Source organism: Sorex fumeus, unplaced genomic scaffold (assembly GCF_029834395.1).
Source record: "Sorex fumeus unplaced genomic scaffold, SorFum_2.1 ptg000317l, whole genome shotgun sequence".
NCBI lineage: Eukaryota > Metazoa > Chordata > Mammalia > Eulipotyphla > Soricidae > Sorex > Sorex fumeus.
In genome coordinates this window covers 299,919-327,874 of record NW_026606374.1, presented here as the reverse complement: position 1 = coordinate 327,874, position 27,956 = coordinate 299,919, and the positions used below count along the sequence as shown (strand labels likewise).

At 57.1% G+C, this 27,956-nt stretch overlaps 1 protein-coding gene across 1 annotated transcript in view; it reads left to right on the top strand.

Annotated features, from left to right (window-relative positions):
• Positions 1–200: 200 nt before the first annotated feature.
• Positions 201–27,956, top strand: part of CUNH1orf21 (chromosome unknown C1orf21 homolog) — a 71,569-nt gene continuing 43,813 nt past the window's right edge. The window contains exon 1 of the mRNA XM_056109597.1: positions 201–428. The gene's annotated coding sequence lies outside the window, so the exon portion shown is untranslated. The remainder of the gene's footprint in view (positions 429–27,956) is intronic.

Sequence of the window (27,956 nt, the reverse complement as noted above, 5' to 3'; positions counted from 1 at the left end):
CCCCGTCGCGCGCGCGCCCAAGGGGTCCCCAAGGCCCGTGAGCGCGCCCAAGGGGTCCCCGAGGCGCGGGCCCCGAGACGCGCGCGCGCCCGAGAGCAGCAGCGTCAGCCGCGCGCGCGCCCGGGGGTCCCGCCGGCGCCGCCCCCGCCACACGCCGACGCAGGCGCGCGCCCGCCGCGGCCCCGCGCCCATCGCAGGCTCCTCCCGGGCGGGCCGGGCGGGCGGGAGTGTCGCCGACGCCCGGGGTCCCGCCCTCGCCGCGCCCGCCGGCGCCCGCGCTGCTCCCAGTCCCGGGGCTCCAGGCGCGGCCGCCGCTCTGCCCGCCCGAGGGGCCGCCTGGAGCGCTGGCGCCGCGCCCCGGGCCCGGCTGCGGGGGCGCGGGCCGGCGGGGGCCGGGGGGCCGCCCTCAGCGCCCCCCGCGAGCCGAGGTAAGCGGGGCCCGCGGGGGGCGCGGCGGGGGGGACGCGCCGGCCACTCCCGGAGGCCCGGAGGCCGCCCGGGTCCCCGCGCGGGGCCTCGCGGGCCTCCCCGGGAACGCGGAGCCCCCCCAAACCCGGGACGCGCGCTCCTTCCCCTCCCCGCGGTGGGTGGGTTTCGGGGAGGGGGTCCCGGCGCCCCGATTTCTCGAGTTCTGACCTCCGGGGGCGGCGGGGGGCCCGGCTGGGGCGCTTTGGGGCTCCCCCACCCCCCACTTCCCGGCAGCCGAGCTGGGGGGCCCGCAGGCCCCACGCAGGCCATTGGAGAAGCGGGGGTCCCCCCAGCTCCCCAGCGCCCTGCCGCCCCCTCCCTCCCTTCATCCCTCCCTCCCTCTCCCCGAGGGGCCGCCGCGCGCTCAGCCTCTGTCTTGCTTTTGCAAGGCCTCCGGCCCATTCATTCCCTTCCGGGGGCCCCCAGCACCCCACGGCCGGGCCAGAGCCCCCCTGGGCGTCCCCAGGTGACCAGCCCGCCGGCCTGCGCGTCACCCGCGGGCTGGGGGTGGGGGGGAGACGACGCGGGGCTGGGTTGGCGCGCCTGGCGTCCGGCCAGACCCCAGCCGGCAGGCAGGCAAACTCCGGAGCCCGCCCCGGGTCGCCCCGCGTCTCCTGCTCCGACCCGGCTTCGGGGAGAACTTTGCAGATTCCTCCTGAAAATGTTGTTGCCGTTGTTATTGTTGTTGTTTGTTGTTGAGCCACAGCCGGCGGTGCTCGGGGACCCGATGGGACGCCGGAGATGAAACCCGGGTGGGCAAACGCCCTCTCCGGCTCTCTGGCACCTTTGATTTTTGAAAGGAAACGGTCTATGGAATTTGGGGGGAGGCGGCGTTTAGCATCGCCCACCAGGATGAGTCCTAGTGACCTTTCACTTGGGTGCTGCTGGGCCATGCCCCTCTGAAGTGGGAGACCCAGTGGGTGCTTCAAAGGGATCTGGAAGAGCAGAAGGCTGTGTGGGGGGGCCCCCCAGGGTGGCAGCCAGCGCTTGCCCGGTTTTGCCCACCAGCCTTTGGCCATTGTCAACGCCCGCTTGGAGTCTGGTTCCCGGTAAACCAGGAGGTGCCCGGGAGGGTTTGTACTGGGAAATGGGGTTAGCAGGCTGTACCCCAATATTTCCCGCCAGCATTTCTTTTGAACCCAGCGGGCAGGTGGGCATTCAGAAAATCGTTTGGGCGTTGACCAGGAAAAACGGGGAACAGAGAGACCTGGGTGAGATGTAGGGGGCATCTAGGGGGGCTTCTTGGCCCAGGTTGGTGTCATCTGCCCGTCCCAGGAAGTTCGTTCTCGGCCAGCAGAGTTCGGCCTCTTGGGCGCTGCTTTGGTGTGGTCGTTTGACCGATGCCATCCGCCTGCTTCTGGGCTGGAATTTCCCTCTCTCCTTGGTGGGGCCTTTCTCTTCATTGCCTGGTAGGAACTTGTGGGCTTCCGAGGCTCCTGGGAATCGCCCTGGAGGCGGCTGGGGGTGGGCTGGGCGCTTGTCCCAAATCAGAGTTCGCCCCAAAGCGGCTCTTCCTTTGGGAGCTGACTCAGAGTGTGTGCAGGGCGGTGGTGAGTGGCCGGTGACGCCCCAGGCTGATTCAGAGGCCCAGGGTTTGAGCTCCTGGCCAGCGAGTGTGGGCCCCCTGGGCGTTGGTGACGGGACCCTGATCGGCCTGGCCTGGCGGAACCCAAGTCCAAGCGGTGACCTGTCCACTCGGTCATCTGGATAGCCGCAGTAGCATCCCTCAGACCCCCTGAGGACTTGGAACACCCTTGGAACACCCCCCCCCACACACACCCACCCACCAAACCCCTCACCCACAGTTAAAGGTGGGGTTGTCTGTCCCCGTTCTTTTCCAAGTTGGATTATTTTTGTTATTTCGGGGGCCAAAGTCAGAATGTAGGGCTTGGGGGCTCGAACTCGGGGCTCCTGTGGGTTCTTTTTGGGTCCCAGCTGGTGATGTTCAGGGCTGCCTCCCGGCTCTGCACTCAGGGATCCCTCCTGGCGGGGCTCGGGGGACCCTAGGGGATGTCGGGATTGAACCCGGGTCGGCCGCGTGTGAGGCCAGCACCCTCCCCGCTGTGCCATCGCTCCGGCCCCTGGCTTGGGTCTTGGAGGCGTGTTTCGGGAACCGAGTGAGTAACTGAGGCTTCTCCAGGGCGAGTCCCCGTCCAGGGCCTTGTGTTGCAGCCAGACGGTAGGTGGGGCACCCTGGTACCGCCCCTCGGAGCAGAGGTGGGCAGATTGTCTCCTCCTGAGGGTCCTGGGTCTTGGTCTCAGTACCCCCCGGAGGAGGGAAACTTATTGTGGCAGACGTCAGACAGCGATACTCACTGGGTTCTGTGGAAGCACCCAGAAGCCTGCCTCGGCTTGCAGGCAGGGCTGGGCACTGGGATCAGCGTTGTAAGCATCTCTGGCGATTTGCGGGGGCCTTGGACACGTGCGTGCGGTAGGTACCGGGTGCCCAGTCCTGCGCGCCCTTCCCTGCCAGGCTGTTAGGCTGTTACGCTGTTATTTAAGCTTTGATAACTCACCCACCCCCACTCACCCAAGTTTAATTTTACTAGTTGCAGTTGCAACAAGAAAGAACTTGAAGGACTGCGTCGAGGTGAGCGCGAGTTTGTGCTTGAGGCCGGAGCAGGGAGGGCCACCGGGTTCTGCTTGTGGTGTTGGTGGGAGGCCGGTGCCCACCTGGGCAGGGGTCCCGCCGCCCAGTGCCCTCTGCATGGAAGAGGCTTCCAGGGCTGCCACCAGGCAGGGCAGGCGCCCGCCGTGATGGATGGGAAGGGAATTAACCCATTACTCAAGGTCTGTCATGTGTCAGGGAACCGGAGGAAGAGAAAATGAACTCCCTCTGCCAACGCGTGAGGCAGGGCGAGTGTTTGAAAAATTAGGACTTGCGAGTCTGAGCCCCGAACGACGCACACGGAGGAGAATGTCTTGATTTGGGGGGAGGGGTGTCGGGAGGGATGTTTTGGGTTGGCGGGGGCTACACCCAGCCTTGATCTAGGACTGCGGGTCCAGGATGGCACCTGGGTGCCAAGGTTCCTTGCGTCTTCTCCCCGGCCCTGGGGGAGGGTTTGTGACTAAATATGTGTGTGTGTGTGTGTGTGTGTGTGTGTGTGTGTATGTGTGTGGTTTTGGGATTACCCTAGCTGTGTTCTCAGCAACGATCCGTGAAGATGCTTCGGTGATCTTGGGGTGTCCGGGATGGAATTGGGGTCTTTAGGAAATGGCCTTTATTTTTGTCTGATCTCGCCAACTCTGGTTAGGATTTCTTCTTTTTCTTTTTTTTGGCTTTTTGGGTCCCACCCGGCGATGCTCAGGGCTGACTCCGGACTCTGCGCTCAGGGATCACTCCTGGCAGTGCTCGAGGGACCCTGGGGGATGCTGGGGATTGAACCCGGGTCTGCCACGTGCCAGGCCAACGCCCCTCCCCGCTGTGCTGTCTCTCTAGCCCTGGTTAGGATTTTTATCTATTTAGTAAATATTACTATTGCTTTGGCTTTGGGGCTACCCCGGCGGTGCTCAGGGACTTGGCTCATGGCCTGCGCACCGGGTCTCTCCTGGTGGGGCTCAGGGAACTCGTGGGGTGGCATGGAACCTTCTGGGCCTGCCATGTGCAAAGTAAACGCCCCCCCCCCCCCCCATCTCTGGCCCTGGGCTAGGGTTTTGATGATTTTTGCCTTTTTGGCCACACCCAGCAAGTTCTCAGGGCTGACTCCCGGCTCTGCACTCAGGAATCACTCCTGGCAGTGCTCGGGGGACCCTATGGGATGCCGGGGATCGAACCCAGTTCGGCTGCGTGCCAGGCCAGCGCCCGCCCCACACTGTTCTATGGCCCGGGGTAAGATTTTTTTGAGTGTTGAGACACGCCCGAGAGGGCCTGCCAAGTGGACGTGGCCGCCCTGTTCTGAACTTAGCTGGGGTCCCCGGGGCCCGGCACCTTCCCTCACACCCAGAGTGCAGCCAAGATCGCGCCGTTCCTGGTGGTGGTCCATCCTCCTCCGATGAGTGGTTCAAGGTGGCCAAGACCTCATGCTGCGGCCCCCAGCACCCTGGGTGGCCGCCTCCCGCCCCCCCGAACCCTGTTCACCCCAAATCTTTTTCCCACTGCTTTTTGCTTATTTGTTTTGGGTCCCACCCGGTGATGCTCAGGGCTGACTCCTGGCTCATGCACTCAGGAATTACACCTGGCGGTGCTCACGGGACCCTAGGGGATGCCGGGGATCGAACCTGGGTCGGCCACGTGCCAGGCCAACGCCCTCCCCGCTGTGCTATCGCTCTGGGGCTCTGGGCCTGAACTTGCCGTTTTCAGCCCCTTCAATGTGCATCCGGGCCCCCTGTTGTTCGCTGGGGTCTGGACCAAGCCCCAGGATGTTTCTCAGCTTCCCTCCCCCCGAGCTCCGGCCCCCTGTCCCCCCCAAACCTCGCCCACCCCTCCCCCCACTTCTCATCACACCCTCAGATCTTTCCACGACCTGCCTTTGCTGGTTTGGCTGGTTCGCGCTATCTCAGCAGGGTGTGTGTGTGTGTGTGTGTGTGTCTCAGTATATGAGAGTGAGTGTGTGAGAGACTGAGTGTACGAGAGTAGTGTTGCGTGTGTGTGTGTGTGACTGTGTATATGAGTGTGTGTGACAGTTTCTGTGTGGAACAGTGTCACTATATGAGTGTGTGTGACCGAGAATGTGTGTAAGACTGAGTATACGAGAGTTGTGTTGTGTGTGTACGTGTGACTGTGTGTGACCGAGAATGTGTATGAGACTGAGTGTATGAGAGTGTGTGTATGTGTGACTGTCAGTGGGTGTGTGTGACTGAGCGTGTGTGTGAAGCAGTGTGCGTATATGAGTGTGTGTTACTGTGAGTGTGTGGAAGGCAGAGTGTGTGTGTGAGTGTGTGTGAGACAGTGTGTGAGTTTGTGAGTGTGTGAGACTGAGACAGTATATGTGTGTGTGAGACTATGAGTGTGTGTGTGTGTGTGTGTGTGTGTGCGCGCGTGCGTGTTTGTGCTCACTTACTAACTCACATTTTTGGGCTTGGGGGCCAGACTGGCAGTGCTCGGGGCTCACCCCCAGCCTCCTACTCCTGAGGGGCCATGGGGTACTTTGCTAAGTCCTCCCCCCCTCCCTCCCTTACACTTTTGGGTCCCACCCGGCGATGCTCAGGGCTTCCTCCTGGCTCTGCGCTCAGGACTCACTCCTGGCGGTGCTCGGGGGACCCTAGGGGATGCTGGGGATCGAACCCAGGTTGGCTGCATGCAAGGCAAACGCCCTCCCTGCTGGACTATCTCCAGTTCCATGAATATTATTATTATTATTATTATTATTATTATTATTATTATTATTTTGGCCTTTTGGGTCCCACCCGGTGATGCTCAGGGCTGACTCCCGGCTCTGTGCTCAGGGCTGACTCCCAGCTCTGCTCAGGGCTCACTCCTGGCAGGGCCATGTGTGGCGCGAGGGATTGAACTCGGGTCGGCCACGTGCAAGACCAGCACCTTAAAACCCTGAGGTTTTCTGAGGTTCAGAGTAAGTCTTTCTCTGTGTCTCTGTCTCTGTCTGTCTGTCTCTCTGTGTCTCTGTCTCTCTCTTTCTCTCCTTCTGTCCATTATAGTTTGCATTGCATGCATTAAGATGTCTTCCTGCTTGTCCCTCTCCCTCCTTTCAGCACTCAGTTCCTGCCCAGAGTGACCATTCCCAACTCCCGCTATCTTTAGTGGTCCCTTCTCTGTCCTGCACTTTTCTCTGTGCCCGTGTGTGTTTGCTTTTGGGTTGGCCCTACCCCCCTTGGGGAGGGCGTGGTTCCACGCGAAGATTTAGGGTCCTCCCACCCTTCCACCGAGCTGGGGAGGGAAGTTGGTGCTCGAATGTGGGTGGAGGGGGGGACTCTTGCCCCAGATGCTGGCGGGGCGGGGGGTGATCATAAGGCAAGTGCACCCCACCCTAGCCGTAAAGCGCCCCCTCGGGCCCCCATGTCTGCACAGGGGCTCGTGGCAGCTCAGCAGGATCCTGTGTTCATGTAGGAGTCAAGCCTGGGGAGGGGCGGGCAAACCACCCCGTCCTTTTCCTGTTTATTCGAGGTTTCAGCCTCCCTAGCGGAGAAGCAGGTGTTTCGCTTCGGTCCACCCTGCACCCCAAGGAGCGTCTCTTTTGTTTGTTGGTTTGGGGGCCACTCCCAGCAGTGCTCAGGGCTGACTTGTGGCGCTGTGCTCAGGGCTCACTCCTGACTCTGTGCTCATGGCTGACTCCCGGCTCTGTGTTCAGGGCTCACTCCTTATTCCATGCTCAGGGCTGATTCCTGGCTCTGTGCTCAGGGCTGACTCCCGGCTCTGTGCTCGGGGCTCACTCCCAGCTCTGTGCTCAGGGCTGACTCCCGGCTCTGTGCTCAGGGCTCACTCCTGGCGGACTGAGGGCAGGAGGGCAGGGATTCCTCAGGGATGCCGGAATTGTCTGTGTGTGGAACTTTTTTACTTTAATTTTATTTTTCACTTAGATTTTTTTTTAAGTTTCTAAAAAAATTTAGTTTTTTAATTGAATCATAGTGAAACACACAGTTGCAAAGTTGTCCATGGTTGGGTTTCAGTCCTACAGGGTTCCAACCCCCACCCCTCCACCAGGGCACATTTCCCAGCGCCAGGGTCGCCAGGGTCCCTCCAATCACTTCCCCGACTCTATGACAGACACTTCTCACCCTCCTCTCTCTCTCTTTTTATCTCTCTCTCTGTCTCTCACTTTGTCTCTGTGTCTCTCTGTCTCTGACTCTCTCTGTACCTCTTCACTGTCTTACTCTGTCTCTTTCACTTTGTGGATTTCTCTGTCTCTGTGTCTGTCTCTCTGCCTCTGTCCTTCTCTGTGTCTCTCTTTGTCTGTCTCTGTCTCCTCTCTGTCTCTCTCTTTCTGTCTCTCCTTCTGTCCATTATGGTTTGAACTGTATGCATTAAGATGTCTTACTGCCTGTCCCTCTCCCTCCTTTCAGCACTCAGTTCCTGTCCAGAGTGACCATTTCCAACTGTCGCTGTCCTCGTGGTCCCTTCTCTGTCCTGATGGTTGGAAGCTCACCACGGGCTATACAGGGTGCAAAGCTCAGCTCGGCAGCCAGGAACCCTAACATTCGGCCAGGACACCCCAAACTCACAGGCTATCTTTTACCCGGCCTAGGCACTGCCCCTCCCTGCTGTCCGTTAGCTATTTTCAGGATCCTGCAGAAATGCCCCTAGCGACCCCCGTAGCTCGGTGACCCCCGTTTCCCCTGTTTTCTGAGCATCCTGTGCTGTGTTGACTCAGTTCCTTGTCAGTTGCGGGTCTTTCTTATGTTGAAAACGCCGGAGTGGGTGGGATGTAGCCTGGGACCCCTGTTTGAGCTCCCTCGAGGGACGGGCTGATGGCAGTCTGCCATGAACAAACAAAGGCAGTTGGAGTTGGACTATTTGTTTGCTTTTTGGGTCTCACCCGGCGATGCTCAGGGCTGACTCCCGGCTCTGCACTCAGGAATCACTCCTGGCGGTGCTTGGGGGACCCTAGGGGATGCTGGGAATCGAACCCTGGTCCGCCGCTTGTGAGGCAAATGCCCTCCCCGCTGTGCTATCGCTCTATCCCCAGGCTTCATTCATTTCCAGGCCTTTCCAGCTGGTCAGAGTTGGAGGTGGGTGGGACTATATTCTGCACATTCACCTGCATCGATAGGTGTGTAGATACATTTTCCTACATCATGTGCAGCTGACGTATGCCATTATTCCTCTGCATGTGTGTGTATATAAAGCTTCTTGCTTTATTTTTTTCCCCTCCTAGGTGAGGGGAGAAATAAATGGGCAGCGACTTCAGGTTCTTGACCTTTTATTTTTAAGTAGTGAGTCCCCGTGAGCCAGGGGAAGGGAACCGGGATTCTTCCTCTTGCTCTTCCAATGCAGAAACGCGCTCCCGAATCTTTGCAACTCCTTGCTGGCTGCCGGTGGTGTTTGCAGGTCTGGGCTCTCTCTCTCTTTGTGGTGGGAATGATTTGTTTTTTTGTCCGCAGGGGCCCTTATTTGCAAATCAGACCTCTCGCCTGAACCGAAACATTCTTTCTCCCGGAGGCAGCAGACCGCTGAGTGATGGGCAGCCGGGTGGGCCCCCCTGTCTGCCCCAGGATGGCCTGCTGAATATTTATGTTCAGACCCCCTCCTTCCGGGCGGTGCCGGGGTCAGTGGGGGGAGAAATGCATTTGCCGCCTGGCCTCTAGAAGCTTCTATAGCCCCTATTGTGGGAGACCGTGTTGGTTCCCACCAGTTGGAGCCGCTTCGAATGCGACTGGCTGACCCCACCGGCTCTGCCTCCCAAATCTGCCGTGAGAAGAGCCCCCCCAAAAAAAATTGCCGGCGAGTCTCATCACAATTTGCATCTCTCTGAGCACTTTCTGTGCCTTTCCTAGTGCCTGAGCGATCTGCATTTTTTCCTCTTCCCCGAGCTTTTCAGTTTTTCTCCCTCTCCTGAGCCTCTGTTCTTAGGCTTTTTTTTTTGTTTCTTTTGGGGTCACACCCAGCGATGCACAGGGGTTACTCCTGGCTCTGCACTCGGGAGTTACTCCTGGCGGTGCTCAGGGGACCCTATGGGATGCTGGGAATCGAACCCAGGTCGGCCATGTGCCAAGCAGACGCCCTCTTAGGATTTAGAGGATTTCCCCCCCCCCTTTCGCGGCTGAGGCTGCCCCCAGATGAGAGATGTTATCTCTCCGTCTCTGATATTATCTCTCTGATAATATCTCTCACCTCCGAGGGCTTTCCCCCTGTTTGCTATTGAGTGTTCTTCCTGCCACCGTCTTTTTCTTCTTGTCAAGTTTTTCTTCGAGATCCGCACGTGTCTCTGTTTCCTCATGCAGCGCTTACTCCGGAAGAGAAATCGGTGAAACTAATGGGATAATTTTGTTGTGTTTTGGGACCACACCCGGCGGTGCTCAGGGCTGACTCCCGGCTCTGCACTCAGGGATCACTCCTGGCGGTGCTCGGGGGACCCTATGGGATGCTGGGGATCGAACCCGCGTCGGCCGCGTGCCAGGCAGACGCCCTTCCCGCTGGGCTGTCGCTCTGGTCTCTGATGATCCAGCTTTAATTCCCTCAGTGTATTGAAGATTCTCCTGGCCCTGAAAGAGCCTCGAATGTGGCACTTTGTAAAATCTCAGGGCTAGGATGAGGGAGACGTTACTGGTGCCTGCTCAAGGAAATCAACGAACAACAGGGTGACAGTGACACAGTGATTGAAGATTTTAGTTCAGTCTCGTTGCCAGATAGTTTTGTTTTTTGTATGGGGCCACACACACAGATGTGACTCTGAGTGTGTGTGAGTGTATATGACTGTGCATGACTATAAATGAGTGTGTGACTGAGTGTGTGTGTGTGTTTGACTGTGAGTTTGAGTGTTTGTGTATGTGTGTGTGATGTGTGTTTGAGTGTATGACTATGAATGTGAGCATGGCTATGAGTGTGTATGAGTGAATGTATAAGTAAGTGTGTGTACAAGTGTGTATGTGTGTATGACGATAGGAGTGACTATGAATTTGTATGGCTGTGAGTGTGACTTTGTGTGTATGACTGATTATTTAAGTGTGTATGGCTTGTGACAGAGAATGAGTGTGTATGGCGTAAGTGTATGAGTGAGTGTATGAGTGTGTATGACTGTGAGTGACTGTGTTTGGGTATGGCTGTGAGTGATTGTGTGAGTGTGTGTATGTCCGTGAGTGATTGTGAATGAGTGTGTGAATGTGTGTATGGCTGACTGCATGTGTGTGAGTATATTTGACTGATTGTGTGACTGTGAGTGTGTATGACCATGAGTGGCCGTGAATGAGTGTGTGTTTGTGTGTTTGTATGTGTGTGTGTGTGTGTGTGTGTGTGTGCGCTTGCTGGCCTTGCTTTGGGGACTTCAGTCCTGTGTGTCCCTCCTGAGCTGACGCTGACCTTGGCCCTGGTGGCAGGAAGCCCCCCTTGGGAGTGAAGTTGGGGTGTATGATTGGGTGTGGGGGAGGACGCTGCAGGGGGTCCTCAGCTCTTCTAGGGGTGCCGGGAGGCTGGAGCCGGGGGTCCTTATGGGCGCAGGGACCCCCCTGCCCTCCGCTGGGAAGTCGTGGCTCTGCACACACCACCAACAAATAACTCCTTTTGCAGGGGGGGGAGTTGGGGTCTTCCCCAGTGGTGCTCAGGGGCTACTCCTGACTTGGTGCTGGTGGGGCTCTAACCCGGGTCTCCTGCAGGCGGAGAGCACGGTCTGCCTTGACCGCCTCCTGATCAGCACTGAGGGACTCACCACCTCCTTGGTCTTGGATTCCTCACTGGGCCCCACCCTCTGGAGGGTGACCAGGCAGACATGGAGAGGGAACTGCATGTGTGGGGGAGAGGGAACTGCATGTATGGGGGAGAGGGAACTGCATGTGTGGGGGATGCTGGCGTGGTCTCCCCGTTTTCCTCCCTGTTGCTAGCTGCTTAGCACCCCCTGTCTCCCTTCCCTCCCCTCCCCCCTTCCCCTTCTCCTCCTTTTTCTACCTTTCTCCCCTTCTCCCTTCCCCTTCCTTCCTTCCTTCCTTCCTTCCTTCCTTCCTTCCTTCCTTCCTTCCTTCCCTCGCCTCCCATTCCTCCCTCCCTCCCTCCCTCCCTCCCTCCCTCCCTCCCTCTCTTCCTCCTTCCTTCCTCCTTCCTTCCTTCCTTCCTTCCTTCCTTCCTTCCTTCCCTCGCCTCCCATTCCTCCCTCCCTCCCTCCCTCCCTCTCTTCCTCCTTCCTCCTTCCTTCCTTCCTTCCTTCCTTCCTTCCTTCCTTCCTTCCCTCGCCTCCCATTCCTCCCTCCCTCCCTCCCTCCCTCCCTCCCTCCCTCCCTCCTTCCTCCTTCCTTCCTTCCTTCCTTCCTTCCTTCCTTCCTTCCTTCCTTCCCTCGCCTCCCATTCCTCCCTCCCTCCCTCTCTTCCTTCCTTCCTTCCTTCCTTCCTTCCTTCCTTCCCTCGCCTCCCATTCCTCCCTCCCTCCCTCCCTCCCTCCTTCCTCCTTCCTTCCTTCCTTCCTTCCTTCCCTCGCCTCCCATTCCTCCCTCCCTCCCTCTCTTCCTTCCTTCCTTCCTTCCTTCCTTCCTTCCTTCCTTCCCTCGCCTCCCATTCCTCCCTCCCTCCCTCCCTCTCTTCCTCCTTCCTTCCTCCTTCCTTCCTTCCTTCCTTCCTTCCTTCCTTCCCTCGCCTCCCATCCCTCCCTCCCTCCCTCTCTTCCTCCTTCCTCCTTCCTTCCTTCCTTCCTTCCTTCCTTCCTTCCTTCCCTCGCCTCCCATTCCTCCCTCCCTCCCTCCCTCCCTCCTTCCCTCTCTTCCTCCTTCCTTCCTCCTTCCTTCCTTCCTTCCTTCCTTCCTTCCTTCCTTCCTTCCTTCCCTCGCCTCCCATTCCTCCCTCCCTCCCTCCCTCCCTTCCTCCTTCCTTCCTTCCTTCCTTCCTTCCTTCCTTCCATCCATCCTTTCTTCCTTTTCTTTCCCTCCTTCCCTCCCTCCCTCCTTCCTCTCTCTCTCTCTCTCTCTCCCACACACACACACTCTGAACTAAGGAATTGCTTCTGGCGATGCTCAGGGTACTCTATGGGATGCGGGGGATCGAACCCGGGTCAGCCACTGCACGGCAAACCCGCTATGGGAAGTGCTATCTCTCCTTCTGGCCCCTCCTTCTGTTTTCTTGTTTGTGGGTCACACCCAGCCATGCTCAGAGCTGCTTCCTGGCTCAGGGCTCAGGGCTCACTCTGGGGTTGAAACTCAGGGGACCCTGTGGGGTCCCGGAAATTGAACCCAGGTCTACCGCCTGCAAAGCGGTGCCTTACCCTCTGCTCCTTCTCGCTGGGCCCCTGGTGATGCTCTGTTTGGGTTCACGGGTCCGTGCTTTCTTTCTCCAGCCTCTCTGGACTGTGGCTGAGAGCCGGAAGGGGAGGGGGTGCCTCTGGGTGGGATAACGGAGGGAGCACAGAGGAGGGGCAGGGTCAGAGGTGCAGAGTCAATGTCCCCCAGATTCGGGGTGAAGACCTTCCATTCTGTGACCATGAAGGGCTTGGCACTTGCGACCCAATCCCAGCATCTGTCTCATCCTTCGCCTTCAGAATTTCCTGTTTAGAATTTCGTTCGGAACTTTCAGCTGCAGAAGCCAAAACAGAGATTCAAAGAGTTTCAGATCTGAGACAAGATCTCAGACATTTGTTGGTGGACGGAGATTTGGAAATGAGTCTGGTTTAGTTTGGGTTTGGGGGTCCCACCCGGCGATGCTCAGGGCTGACTCCTGGTTCTGCGCTCAGGGATCACTCCTGGTGGTGCTCGGGGGACCCTAGGGGATGCCAGGAATTGAACCCTGGTCGGCCATGTGCCAGGCCAACACCCTCCCCACTGTGCTGTTGCTCGAGCTCCATGAAGATGTTTCTGGAAGAAGGATTTTTTTTTTCTGGTATAAAATGTTTCTTACCAGTGACATCTGAGCAGTGTTGAATGATTTGGACCCCCTTTAGAGTAGCACAAGAAATCTTTGTGATTCTGGGGTGTGGGGTCGAAACAGGGTCCGGCCACTGGCTACCTCTCGGGACATAAATGACCAGCAGTGACTTGACGGCAGTGAAATTGTCTGATGTCTGCCAGTTCTGAAGGAGAAACCGCTGTTCATTTTCAGAGTTTCTTCTAATATAAACTGGGGATTAGCCCTGTCTGACATAATAGGCATCGAATTTGCCAGAACCCACCCACCCTGTATCTCGGGATCAGTGTTTTGTTTCTTTTTTCTTTTTTCTTTTTTTCTGAAATAATTCTGGAATCTTGCAGAAATCATGGAAACGAGATCATCCCTTTTGGGATAAAATGGTGCCTTGCATTCTGTTACCAGTTTCTTTGCTACAATATCTGTAGACGTTGAAATTTACGTGGGGGGGGGGGGTGGGGGGGGAGGCTGGGGATCAGTTTTTGATCCAGTGCAACAATCTGAGTTACTGCTAAAATTTTTTCCATTTTTTTTTAAATGCTGAAGAATGTTACTTGATTTTAAATTCTATTTCTTCAATGGAATCACAGTGAGGTACCCAGTTACAAAGCTGTTCATGATTGGGTTTCAGTCATATAGTGTGGAGAGGGAACTGCATGTGTGAGGGAGAGGGAAGTGCATGTGTGGGGGAGAGGGGACTGCATGTGTGGGGGAGAGGGAACTGCATGTTTTGGGAAGAGGGAACTGCATGTGTGGGGGAGAGGGAACTGCATGTGTGTTGCAACACCCATCCCTCTACCCGGGGCACATTCCCCACCACCAATGTCCCCAGTTTTGCAACCCCCACCCACCCCATGGCAGGAACTCTCTCTCTCTCTCTCTCTCTCTCTCTCTCTCTCTCTCTCTCTCTCTCTCCTCTCTCTCTTTTGGGCGTTACGGTTTGCAATACAGATACAGAGAGGTTCTCATGTCTACCCCTTGCCCTCCTTTCAACACTCAGCTCTTGTCCAGAGTGACCCCGTCCAGCTACTATTGTCAGACTGGCCCCTTCTCTATCCTAACTGCCCTCTGTCCCCCCCCCACACACACACTTGTGGCAACTTCCACCACTGACCAGTCCTCCCAGCCGCTGTTGTCACTGGCCTTTGATACTAGTCTCGTACGATTTTTTTTTTAATATCCCACAAATGAATGCGTTCATTCTATATCTGTCCTGCCTCTTCTGACTCATTCCACTCAGCATGAAATTCTCCATGTCCATCCATTTATAGGCAAATTTCATGACTTCATTTAAAAAAATGTTCTTTTCCCCCTGGGTTTGGGGTGTGCGGAGCTCAGGAACTCAAGGCCATGCCAGGGACTGTGTGGTAGGAGATTGAACCAGGGTCGACCATATGCAAAGCACACACCATAAACCCTGTACCCTTTTGTGTGTGTGTGTGTGTGTGTGTGTTTTACTTTTTGGGTCACACCGGGTGATGCACAGGGGTTCCTCCTGGCTCTGCACTCAGGAATTACCCCTGACGGTGCTCAGGGGACCTATGGGATGCTGGGAATCGAACCCGGGTTGGCCGCACGCAAGGCAAACGCCCTACCTGCTATGCTATGGTTCCAGCCCTCTCTGTACCAGAAGTTTTTTTTTTTTTTTTTTAAATTTGGCTTCGGGGAGGCTTTTTTAAAGCATCTTGGCTTCTCCGAACTCGAGAGATGTCCCCTGCAGATGGACGAGGGGGCAGCCCTCATTTACTCATGCTGGTCAGTAAATGAACAATATTGATGTCAGATTCGCCCTCGCATATGTGACCCTCCGGATGCCTTCCAAACTGGTTTCAGTTGAATGCGTTGGTCGGTGACAGAAATATTAGTGCCTTTCGTGAGATTTTCTGGACAGGTTTCTGGTTCTCTCTGGCATTTTTGTTTTTGTTCTGTTTCGTTGGTTTTGGCCACACCTGGCGGTGCTCAGGGCTGACTCCTGGCTCTGTGCTCAGGAATCACACTCCTGGAGGTTCAGGGTGCCAGGAATTGAACCCGGGTCCTCCACATGGAAGGCAAGCACCTCCCACTGTGCTATAACATTTTTTTTTCCCTCACACCTGGCAATGCTCAGGGCTGACTCCTGGCTCTGCATTCAGGAATTAGTCCTGGCGATGCTCTGGGGACCCTATGGGATGACGGGGATCGAACCCGGGTCGGCTGTGTGCCAGGCCAACGCCCTCCCCACTGTGCTATTGCTCCAGCCCTGTAACTTCTATTACGAGAACAAACTGGGTGTCCTGTGAGTTTGCCTGGACAGACACACCCCAGACTTGGGTTTGAAACCCTGTACTTCATGCCAGAGCCTACGCCGATGCTGACTGGTGTCTAGAAGTGACCTGCTTGAGAGAGATTAGCTCAGCGGGGAGGGCGTTTGCCTTGAATGCAGCTGACCCAGGTTCGATCCCCGGCATCCCATAGGGCCCCCTGAATGCCAGGAACACCAGGAATGATTCCTGAGCGCAGAGCCAGGAGTCAGCCCTGAGCCCAGCCAGTTGTGGTCCAATCATGATTTCAGTGATCATGGCAAGAGAAAAAGATTTGATGGGCCAGAGAGATAGTCCAGCGGGGAGGCCATTTCCCTGGAACACGGCCAACCCAGGTTTGATCCCAGGCATCCCATAGGGTCCTCCGAGCACCGCCAGGAGTGATCCCTGAGCGCAGAGCCAGGAGTCAGCCCTGAGCATCGCCGGGTGTGACCTCCAAAAAAGAAAACAGAATGAAGGTCAGTGTCCCACAGCTGTCGAGAGGGGAATTTCTCCCGGTGTTTCTGGACACGATGCTGGCTTGCAGATGTCTCCTCAGAGGTCAGCCCTTGAAACATGAACGCCACATTGCTGAAAGTGTTGTTTAGACAAAAGCTGGGCTTGCTCCGGCCTCTTGCCAGAGCTGGGAAGAGGAACAGGACCAGTTCAGCCAGGGGATGGTACCTGACCTGAATCCGTCAGAATTGCCTCGTTTCTGGGGTTTTGGGGTGTTGTAGTCTTCAGAGTCTTCTTCCCAGACCCATCAGTGGATTATTTTGGGAGAGATGGTCACACCTGGTGATGCTCAGGGCTACTTCTGGCTCTGTGCTCAGGGATCACTCCTGGCGGTGCTCGGGGGACCCTATGGGATGCTGGGAATCGAACCCGGGTCGGCCATGTGCAAGGCAAACACCCTCCCCGCTCGGACTGTAACTCTGGCCCCAAATAGGTGCTTTTTAAAACGGGCTTGCAGGTGACATTCTTGGCTTTCCTGGGTACTCTCTGGCTTTTTGAACTTGCACAAAGAATCAGTAAATCAGAGATGTGGGCCCTTCTCCCTGGGCTTGTATGAGCTGGGGTACGTGAGTGCCCTTAGTTTGTTGTGCTCAGTAACTGTGGGTACCCTTATCTCAGAAAGGATGCAGAATCTCACTCCTGGGCTGGGGCTGGTGACTGAAAGTCACCCTTAACCTCAGAGTCCACTCCCAGCCAGGCCAGTGGGTGGCCACTTTGCAGGGTTTAGCTTACCAGAGACTCGTGAAACCGGGCTGGAGCGATAGCACAGCGGAGAGGGCGTTTGCCTGACACGCGACCGACCCGGGTTCGATCCCTGGCATCGCATAGGGTCCCCCGAGCCCCGTCAGAAGTAATTCCTGAGTGCAGAGCCAGGAGTCAGCCCTGAGCATCGCCGGGTGTGACCCAAAAAGCACCGTAGCACTGTCCTCCCGTTGTTCATCGATTTGCTCGAGCGGGCCCAGTAACGTCTCCATTGTGAGACTTTGTTGGTACTGTGTTTGGCATATCGAATATGTCACAGGGAACTTGCCAGGCTTTGCAGTGCGGGCGAGATACTCTTGGTAGCTTGCCGGGGCTCTCTGAGAGGGGCGGAGGAATCAAACCTGGGCCGACCAGGTTGGCCATGTGCAAGGCAAACACCCTACCTGCTGTGCCATCGCTCCAGCCCCAAAAAGCAAAAAAAACAAAAAACATAAAGGCTTGTGGAACCTTCTGGAAACATTTGCACATTCATTGACTGTTCGCCTCTGTGACTTGGTGGAGCCTAGAGGTTCATCCCTGTCGGAAATGAGTCAGAAAGGAAAGCCTCAGGATTCCCTGTCCCAGCTGCTGCTGGGGGTGGGGGGGTTGGGGGGTTGAGTTCACCCCTGTCTCACCCAATCGCTCATGCGCCCATGTGCAATTCCATGCAATTCCCCGGGACTTCTGGAAGTTTCTTCCTTCTCATGCGCCTGATTTGGCTTCCTTCGGCGTCCTCTGCGGGTCCTCCTTTTCGGATTGTTGAGTGATATCTGACGTGAGACTTCTTCCTCTTCTTGTGGAACCTTCTAGTAGTTCCCCCCCCGCCAAGCCCCTCAGAGGTGTACTCTGGTTGGCCATGACTGCTCGGAGCAGTGATTTTCTGCCTCGACTGATCCTTGGAAAACCCAGACCCCAGTGTGGGACCCAGCAACAAAAACGTGACCAGACCTTGGGACCTGTGGGGTCCAGGCATGCTGCAAGGGTTGCGCCTTCTAGAACTCTCTTGGGATCAAGCTTTCTGCAGCTTTTTTTTTTGTTTCTTTTGGGGGTCACACCCGGCGATGCTCAGGGGTTCCTCCTGGCTCTGCACTCAGGAATTACCCCGATGGTGTTCAGGGGACCCTATGGGATGCTGGGAATCGAACCCGGGTTGGCTGTGTGCAAGGCAAACGCCCTACCCGCTGTGCTATTGCTCCAGCCCGTTGTTATTGTTGTTATTATTATTATTATTTTGGTTTTAGTGCCACACCCGATGGTGCTCAGGGCTGATTCCTGACTCTGCACTCAGGAATCACTCCTGGCAGTGCTCAGGGGACCCCACGGGATGCTGGGAATCGAACCTGGGTCGGTCACGTGCAAGGCAAACGCCCTCCCCGCTGTGCTATCTCTCCTGTCCCAAGCTTTCTGCAGCTTTTCACTCTCGTTAGACCTGGCCTTGGTTGTGGGTGTGTGCCTGGCGGCTGTGCGCTGACCTGGGCAGCAGGAGAGCTGAGGGTTAATGAGGCCGCGTAGCTGGTCACCCCCCCTTCCCTTGGCCTCGGACGCCCCTCCAGTTTCCAGATGGGGTGAGGTCATTTCCCAGTCTCCGGCTGCCCAGGCCAGAGGGAGAAATGCTGGAAATCGCACTCAAGGCGTCCACCGCCCTGTGGACCTCAAGGCCAGGGAAGGTCGTGAGTCACCATTCAGGGGGTTTCTTTGCTTGTGGCCTCCACCCAGCAGTGCTCTGGGGCTGTTCATCACTCGGGCTTGCAGGGGGCTTGTGTGGGGTCCTGATGTCCCGATTGGAGATCTTCCACCAAGCCCAGCGGCCCAGTGGCAGGCAGACCGTCCAATCCACACCTGTTTCACCTCTCTGAGTCCTGGGACGCCCCCCCATGGGCAGCATCGGCACCTCGGAGAGCCCCCCGCCCCAGGACCTGGTGTGGATGCAAGACCCTCCCTGTCACCCTGATGCCACACGCTGAATGTGACGGTCCCCCCACCCCAGGCTCTGGGGGGGGGAGTTTTCCCACCGCCTGGCGATGTTGGGGGCTAGAACCCAGTCTGGGCCCCAATTCCGGAGTCTTGACATTTGATTTGACCCGTTTGCAGGGATGCAGTGATGGCGCCTAGTGGACCCCAGGATTAGCGGGAAGAGTTTGCACATGGCCAGCCCTTCCTACCAAGGGGGGTCAGTGAGACAGCTTCAGGGGCTGGTGTCAGTGTCTGCATATGGAATACCCCATCATTACGAGTCCCCTCCCCCCAGCCCCCCATCACCACCCCGTAATTCCTCGCAGCTCTGCCAGGGACAGCCTCCGCGGGGAATGGCCCCGGATTCAAAAATAAATAAAAAGTCCCTTTTCCTACAGTGACTCACTGGCCCACTTTGCAATCAGCCGCCTTAGCCATCTGCCTGGGGGTTGGGGGTGGGGCGACATGGTTAGGGGGGTTAGCTATCAGGGGATCTGGGGGGGCGCACCCAGGACTGGCCACTCCCGAGTGAATGAACTACCCTCACGAGCCCACGTTGCCTGGGACGGTGGCGCCCTGGGGTCCACCCCTCCTCCCCTGAGGGACATCCTGGCTCCCTGGGGACTTGAGGAGAGCAGCTCAGGGTGGACCCAGGGCAGGGGGTCTTTCTAGGGGACCCCCAGACATGATTGAAAACTTTGGGGGGGGGCACACATCTGACAGTGCTCGGGGCTTTCTCCAGGCTCTGAACTCGGCAGTCCCTCTTGGCGGTGCTCGGGGACCCCGTGGGCTGCTGAGAATTGAACCCGGGCCGGCCACATACAAGGCAAGTGCCCGACTTCCAGTGCTAGCACTCCGTCCCCAAGAGGGGACAGCCGGTGGTGTTCGGGGTCTCGAACCTGGAGTGTCAGCGTGTGAAGCCAGTCTCCAGTCTGCTGGGGTGCTCTCTGGACCCGCAGGAGTGAAGGGGGAGAGACATTTTCCTTCCTTCCTTCCTTCCTTCCTTCCTTCCTTCCTTCCTTCTTTCCTTTATTTCTTTCTTTTCTTTTTGGGTCCCACCTGGCGATGCTCAGGGCTGACTCCTGGCTCTGCACTCAGGAAGCACTCCTGGTGGAGCCCCAGGGACCCTATGGCGTGCCGGGGATTGAACCCCCATCAGCTGCATGCAAGGCAAACGCCCTCCCTGCTGGACTGTCTCTCCAGTTCCGTGAATATTATATAATAATAGTAATTAATAATAATAATATTATTATTATTTTGGCCTTTTGGGTCCCACCTGGAGGTGTTCGGGGCTGACTCCTGGCTCTGCACTCAGGAATCACTCCTGGCGGTGCTCGGGGGACCCTATGGGATGCTGGGGATCGAACCCGGATCGGCCACGTGCAAGGCAAACGCCCTCCCCATCGTCCTAAGGCTCCCCTACAAAAACCCTTCTCTATCTCTCTCTCCTTTCCTTCCTTCCTTCCTTCCTTCCTTCCTTTCTTCTTTCACTTTCTTTCATTCTTTCTTTCTTTGTGTCTTTTTGTGTCCCACCTGGCAATGCTCAGGGCTGACTCCTGGCTCTGCACTCAGGACTCACTCCTGGCAGTGCTTGGGGGACCCTATGGGATGCCGGGGATCAAACCCGGGTCAGCCGCGTGCAAAAGCAAACGCCCTCCCCGCTGCGCTCTCGCTCCAGAACCCCAATTCTCTTCCTCGCTCCCCACGGCCTGCCAGGCAGAGTCTGCACTCGGGCATGACATCACCTTTCTTTTCTGTAGTTCCCCTCCCCTTGGCTTGCAGGAAGCAGTCCTGCCCGCCGGGTGCCGAGATCCTGGACTGTCTGCTGCTAAATCCGGCACGCCGGGCACGTCTCCATGGCACCGTATGTGCGTGTGGGGGTGTCTGCGTACTCACACCGGGGACCATCTGGAACCCCACAACCCCCCCCGGGCGGGGTGTGCGGGTGCCTCTAGGTGTTTCTGGGGCCTGCCGGCCTCCCGGACCGCGCTCAGAATGTTCTAGGCGCTTTGCACATTGGCGGACTCTGGTTCTGACGATGAGCGACCCGGCGTGCAGAACACGCATGTGTTTCGGCGTCCGTCTACCTCACGGGACTCGGAGACCCACAGATGCTAACAGCCGTCCCTTTTGTCTGAGAGTTGTGTGTGTGTGTGTGTGTGTGTGTGTGTGTGTGTGTGTGTGTGTCCGTCCCCGGAACCAATTCTTCCTGCAGTTCCTGGGTTTGTGCTGAGCGAGTAGCTCTGGGCTGCTGCCACAGGCCCTTTGATTCGGGAGGTTTCTGGAGCTGGTGAGAGAACACGGCCGAGGCCCCCAGCACCCGCTCTCCCAGGCCATACACTCCCCTGCGCCAGCCCCTGAGCACGGCTGAGGAGCTTAATTTGATTTAATTTAAATCACAGCCTCTCCTCTTACCTGGAACTCCGAGACCAGAGAGAACAGTGCAAGTTCTTTCAAATGTCCACGATAGGGCCGGAGCGACAGCACAGTGGGGAGGGCATTGGCCTGGCACACGGCCGACCCGGGTTCGATCTTCGGCATCCCCTAGGGACCCTGAGCACCGCCAGGAGGGATTCCTGAGTGCAGAGCCGGGAGTCGGCCCTGAGCATCGCTGGCTGCCTCCAAAAAAGACGTGAGATAGATCTGGGGCTGAGAGATAGCACAGCAGGGAGGGCGTTTGCCTTACACGCGGCCGACCCGGGTTCAATCCCCGGCATCCCAGAGGGTCCCCTGAGCACTGCCAGGACTGATTCCTGAGTGCAGAGCCAGGAGTCAGCCCTTGAGCACTACCAGGTGTGGCCCCCCCAAAAAAAAATTGTCCATGAAATAAGCTAGAAAGCGTGAACAAGGTTAAGGCACTTGGTTTGTATGTGACAAACTCAGTTCATTCCCAGCACCGCATGCAGTTCCCCGAGTCCTACCAGGAGTGATTCCTGAGCACAGAGCCAGGAGTCAACCCTTCAGCACTGCCTGGGGTGGCTCCAAATCCCCTTACCCTGTGTCTGCTGGTGTCATTTGCAGCCCAATTAATGTAGAGTTTGAAAAGCAGGTGCCGGGGTCTGGAGTGACAGTCCAGCATGGAGGTCGCTTGCCTGGCGCGCGGCCAACCCGGGTTCGATCCCCGGCATCCCAGAGGGTCCCCCGAGCACCGCCAGGAGTGATCCCTGAGTGCAGAGCCAGGAGTCAGCCCTGAGCATCGCCGGGTGTGGCCCACTTGCGTTTGTAATCACACGGTCCCTTTTGGACTTTGCTTTTTCCATCTGTGAGAGCGGCTGTGTGGTTTCGAGGGTGCCCGGCCCTGGGGCCCCGTGTCCCTTTACGTGCTTCTCAGTCACTGCGATTTCTGCTGCCTGCGGTGAGGACGGGGGGCCTTGGGGAGTGGATGGTTGCAGGGAGGGAGGCCGGGGTCCAAGGGGCAGTCTCTGTCTCTGGCCTCAGTTGCCCTCGGAGGGTGCCCGGGGGTCTGGTGTCCTGAAGTGGGGTTTTGTGTGATCTTCCCATTCCTGGGCATGGCAGAGCGAGTGGCCGGTGTGGACAGCTGCTGACTCCGAGCTTTGAGAGGGTCGTTGATTGCAGGAGTGACGGCCGGGGTGGTGGTGGGGGGGTGGTGGATGTCAGTCTTGGCTCAGGGCAACCTCCCTGGTTACCGCTACTGTGTTGGATGGTGCCAGGGATTGTTGGGGGTGTGTGGGGTGTGTGGGGGGGGGGAGGGGATAGAATCCAGCCAGCGGGTGGGAACACGGCCCCCCTCCCCAGGTGCTTGAGAAGCCAGGCAGTGGATGTCGTGCGTGTGGCATTTGGCATCGTGAATAATCTTTAGACTCTTCCCCCAGGTGAGTTGAGAACCAGAAGTGAGGAAGGAAAGAGGGAATTAGGCCCAGTGGGTTTAGGCGGTGAGAGAGAGCAGGGCTGGGTCGATTTTCTCTCTCTCTCTCTCTCTCTCTCTCTCTTTTTTTTTTTTTTTGCTCTTTGGATCCACCTGGCGACGCTCAGGGCTGACTCCCAACTCTGCACTCAGGAATCACTCCTGGCAGTGCTCGGGGGACCCTATGGGATGCCGGGGATCGAACCCGGGTCGACCGCGTGCCAGGCTGACGTCCTACCTGCCATGCTATTGCTCCAGCCTCTTTCTCTCTCTCTCTCTCTCTCTTTCTTTCTCTCTCTCTCTTTTTCTTTTTTCTTTTTTGGCCTTTCAGGTCCCACCTGGCAATGCTCAGGGCAGGGCTGACTCCTGGCTCTGCACTCAGGGATCATTCCTGGCGGTGCTTGGGGGACCCTGGGGAATGCCAGGGATTGAACCCGGTTCGGCCACATGCCAGGCTGACGTCCTCCCCGCTGTGCTATTGCTTCAGCCCATCTTCCTTCCTTCCTTCCTTTTTTCCCTCCCTCCCTCCCTCCCTCCCTCCCTCCCTCCCTCCTTTCCTTCCTTCCTTCCTTCCTTCCTTCCTTCCTTCTTTCCTTCCTCCCTCCCTCCCTCCCTCCCTCCCTCCCTTCCCTTCCCCCCCTCCCTCCCTCCTTCCTTTCTCTCCCTTTCTTTTTTCCTTCTCTTTTTTTTTTTCTTTTTGGGTCCCACCCGGCAATGCTCAGGGCTGACTCCTGGCTCTGCGCACAGGGATCACTCCTGGCGGTGCTTGGGGGACCCTCTGGGATGCCGGGGATTGAACCCGGGTTGGCTGCGTGCAAGACCAACGCCCTGCTTGCTGTGCTATTGCCCAGGTCCCTGGTTCATCACTCTTTATTGATTGATTGATTGATTGATTGCTTTTTGGGTCCCACCCAGCGATGCTCAGGGCTGACTCCTGGCTCTGCGCTCAGGGATCACTCCTGGCGGTGCTTGGGGGACCCTGGGGATGCCAGGGATCGAACCCGGGCCTTGTTGTGTGTGAGGCCAACGCGCTCCCTCCAGCCTCGCACTGCGGCCCCTCTCACCACCTTCTCCGCATTTTCCCACAGCAGCTAAGCACTCCATCACCCCACCCTTCCCTTTTTCTAAGCCCTCGCGTGTTTTATGACTTTCTATGACTTTCGTGATAAATCAGCGTCTGTAACTGATTAGAGGAAGTTCCCCCTCCAGTGTCCTCCGTCTGTTCCCTTACTTCCTCCTTTGGGAACCCCTAAGTCATTGTCAGCCTCGTCGTTTTGTTTATTTGAGGGAGGGTGGTGCATGGGATTACTCCTGGCTTGGTGCTCGGGAACGACTCCGAGTTTAGTGCTCAGGGCCCGCTCCCGCTTTGGTGCTCAGCGTGCTTGCACCAGTCCCCGGAGAAGCCGCCGTGAGCAAAACCGCGACATCTCTGGTGTTTGTAAACTCCGCGTGCCGGTGCTCTGCCGTGTGATGACGCCTTTTGTAAATAATTTTGATTTTGGCCGCTTGCTATTGGCCGGGAATTGAAAGCCTTCTCCTGCAGCCCCCCAGTGACCAAGGGATCTTTCTGGAAGATGCCTCATTGGCGGGGGGGCTGAAGTCAGACGAAGGTGAGGGGAGGGGTAAGGCAGTGATCTCCGAGTGTCCAGAAACGGCAGGATTCGGGGGGACCCGGAGGGAGGCTCCTGCTGATGAAATAAAGGCCCTCATCACTCCCCAGGGGCCAGTAGGAGGGGAGGGAGGATGGGCCCCCCTCGGACCCCTGCAGAGAGGACACGCCCCCAACCCCTCTGCAGAGCAGACCCCCTCCCCAGCCCCCTGCATGCTGGAAGGTGCTAGATTCTCCTGGCCCCTGGTGTCATAGAGGGTTTGTCTGGGGTCACTCCGCACATGGTGACTGGGATTCCCTTGAAGGAGCCCGAGGGGCTGGTGGGATTCTTGGGGGGATGGGGGGAGGGGCAGGGTCAGATCTGTAGCCGGCTTTTTTTTTTTCCTCTCTGGTGTTCCGTGTCTCCCTGCACAGTTAATTTGCCTTTTCTGTCTTCTTTTGGGATTTGGGGGCCACACCCTGCAATGCTCGGGGCTGACTCCTGGCTCTGTGCTCAGGGCTGACTCCCGGCTCTGTGCTCAGGGCTGACTCCTGGCTCTGTGCTCGGGGCTGACTCTCGGCTCTGTGCTTGGGGCTGACTCCGGCTCTGCACTCAGGGATCACTCCTGGTGGTGCTCGGGGGACCCTAGGGGATGCCGGGGATCGAACCCCGGGTCTTCCGCATGCCAGGCCAACGCCCTCCCCACTGGACTATCGCTCTGACCCTGAGACACACTTTTGAAAGTTCTTTTTTTTTTAACTGAAAGATAATTCCTGTGTTCAGAGCCGGGAGTAACCCCTGTGCATCGCCAGGTGTGACCCCAAAAGAAAAAATAATAATAATAATAAGTGAAAACTTGGCTTCCCCCTGTCAAGCTGTCGGAGAAAGATTTGTCCTCATCAGCTCTGAGCGCACACACACACACACACACACACACACACACACACACACACAGTAAACACAGCGGTGGGTGGGAGGGGACTGGTCTGAGCTAGATTCTTCCAGAAAATTCTTCCAGTTCTTGGCTTCTTGCTTCTTCTGCTGGTTGGGAGCACTTTGGGAGAAGCACCCAGTGTCGAGAGATGTTTCCAAAGCGCCCTGAGCCCCATCCAGAGACTGAGTGGAGGGAGGGCTTGGGGGGAGCCGAGGTTTGCGTCTGGGGCGGGGACCCCCGGCCTGTCCCTCCCCTGCTGTTCGTTCGTTCTGCCTGGACTGCAGCTCGGCCGACGCCGTGAGTTTCTGCCTCTGCTCAGGAAATCGGCCCGCGGTGCAGGAAACTTGGGGCGGAAACGTGCGTCTTGGAGTTTGGTGTCTCCGTTCTCTGAGAAACGACGGGCGCTTGGCCTGGCCGCGTCATCACCTGCCGTGGAGTGTCGGCTTCCGGAGAAGAGCCCCAGGAGGTGATGCGTTTGTTCGCAGGGGCCAGAGCCGGGCTCCTGAGGCTTCCAGAAGCTGGTGAGGTGTCCTGGGCAGTGCTTGTAGGGGGTGAGGGGTGCCGGGACGCAGGTCTGCAACGCTGGACCCTGCAGAATTTCTCAGCGTGTAGCTGGGAGCTGAAGGCTTGAGGCTGCTGTCCTGCTTGCTTTCCTGCTTCCCCGGAGACTGTGTTTGAAATGATGTTCAGGTCAGTGGACTCCGGAACAGAGACGGTCTTGCATCTCGGCGCGCAGTGCTGAGAATTTGCTTCTCAGCTGGGGAATTAAGCACCAAAGTGTGGCCAGGCCGGGTTGGTCCCTCTGTAGGGAGACTGTGAGTGGCTTCTCGGGAGGAGACAGACCAGCAGACGGAATGTTTTATTTGCTTTGTTCCGTTTATTCTCAGGGGACTTCTGAGTACATTTAATGCTACACCTCTGGGGCCCTAAAGATGGTACAGTGGTTAGGGCACTTGCCTTACATGTATGCAGCTGACCCGGGCTCGATTCACCGGCACCCCATAAGGTCCCCTGAGCCCCGCCAGGACTAGTCACTCCTGAGCACAGAGCCAGGAGTCAGCCCTGGACACTACCACGTGTGGTCTCAGCCCTCAAATAAATAAAAAAACAATTTTTTTTTCCTGCTCGGTGCTGGGGAAGTTGGACAGCTTCATGGAAATGCCAGCCTGAGGCTGGAGAAAGGAACCCTGAATCGACAAATGTGATTTTTTTTTCTTTTAGAGACACCCGGCGATGCTCAGGGCTGACTCCTGGCTCTGCACTCAGGAATCACTCCTGGCGGTGCTCGGGGGACCCTATGGGATGCAGGGATCGAACCCGGGTCGACCACGTGCAAGGCAGACACCCTCCAGGCTGGTGTATGGCTCCAGCCCGCCTGCCTTCCTCCCTCCCTCCCTCCCTCCTTCCCTCCCTCTCTCTTTTTTTTCTTTCTTTCTCTTCCTTCCTTCCTTCCTTCCTTCCTTTCTTTTCTTTTTCTCTTTTTTTTATTCTTTTTTTGGCTTTTTGGGTCCCACCCGGTGATGCTCAGGGCTGACTCCCGGCTCTGCACTCAGGAATCGCTCCTGGTGATGCTCGGGGGACCCTATGGGATGCTGGAGGTCGAACCCAGGTCAGTCGCGAGCAAGGCAAACACCTTCCCCAGCATACTGTTGCTCTGGCCCTGGTGATGCAATAATCAAAACCCACCCAACAGATTTCAGAGAGATAGCACAGTGGAGGGCAGTTGCCTGGCACGCGGCTGACCCGGGTTCGACCCCCAGCATCCCCATAGGGTCCTCCAAGCACCGCCAGGAGTGATCCCTGAGTGCAGAGCCGGGAGTCAGCCCTGAGCATCGCCGTGTGGGACCTCACCCAAAGTATTTTTTTCCAGCCAGCATTCCCTTTTTTTTTTTTTTTTACTCCAGCGTGAAATTTTATTTAATTTTTTTAACCACACTCTGGCTCTTCGCCAAGTTACCACAACAGAGGGGGATTTTTTTTCCTCCTCCCCCAGCAAATTGTAATTTGTTTCGAAATAGATAGCCTGACAAGGATTTCACAAGAATTCGACTTGGATTCGTTCCAGGAGCTGGGGGGACACGCATTTGTGTCAAGGGAAGCAGAGTAACTCGGTGAGCAGTGTGGACCTAGAGAAAAACCCAAACTCACTTGCAGCAAGTGAGTTTAACTAATTTTTTTTCCCCTTTCTTGATTCCCACCTAGCAATGCTCAGGGCTGCCTCCTGGCTCTGCGCTCAGGAATCACTCCTGGCGGTGCTCGGGGGACCCTATGGGATGCCGGGGATCGAACCCGGGTCAGCTGCGTGCAAGGCCAGCGCCCTCCCCTCTGAACTATCTCTCTGGCCTCTGTTGTTTTTGTTTTTTTTTCCAGACTAACTAAGTGAGTTGCACGCACACACACAACAACAACAACAACGTTTTCTTGTTGTTTTGGGACCACACCTGGTGATGCTCAGGGCTGACTCCTGGCTCTGCGCTCAGGAGTCACTCCTGGCGGTGCTCGGGGGACTATTTGGGATTCGAGCTGGGGCTGGCAAGCCTTCTCCTTGCTGTGCTATCGCTCCAGCCCCCAATTTCACGGTTTCATTTAAACGCCCGGAGGTGATGATTGAAAGGCCAGTGGCCCTTGCTTGCTTATCTCTTTGTAGGGGGAATTCAGGCAAAGTTCAAACCACCTGAAATGGAGTGGCTGATGGTTTTTAGATAAACTTTTTCTCTTCCTTGTGTGTGCATTTGGCGCGTTATGAAGCACTTGAGTTCTGGCCCCAGATGGGTAAGCCGAAGGGTGCGAATCTCGGATTCCGTGGTACAGCGGGGGAGGGGGCGGGAGGGGGCAATTGTCTTGCGCTCGGAAGACCCAGCTTTGAGCCTGCTAGGTGCGATCCCTGAGCACTGAGCCGGGAGTCCCCCAAACTAAAAAATAAAGGAAAGAGAAACTAGGTTTTTCTCCAGAGTGAGGGAAAAATAGGCAAGTCCCCATCCTGGGCAGGGATGTGGGGACCATTTGCCCAGAAAGGGGGTGTGAGCTTTAAGGTTAGAAACTGCGGGATTCAGTCCTGCCGCAGAGGCCGGGGTGGGGTGGGGGGGATGGGGAATGGGGTGAGGGTGGCGGGAGGGATACTGGGGACATTGGTGGTGGAGAACGGGCACTGGTGGAGGGGTGGGTGCTCGAGCATTGTAAGACT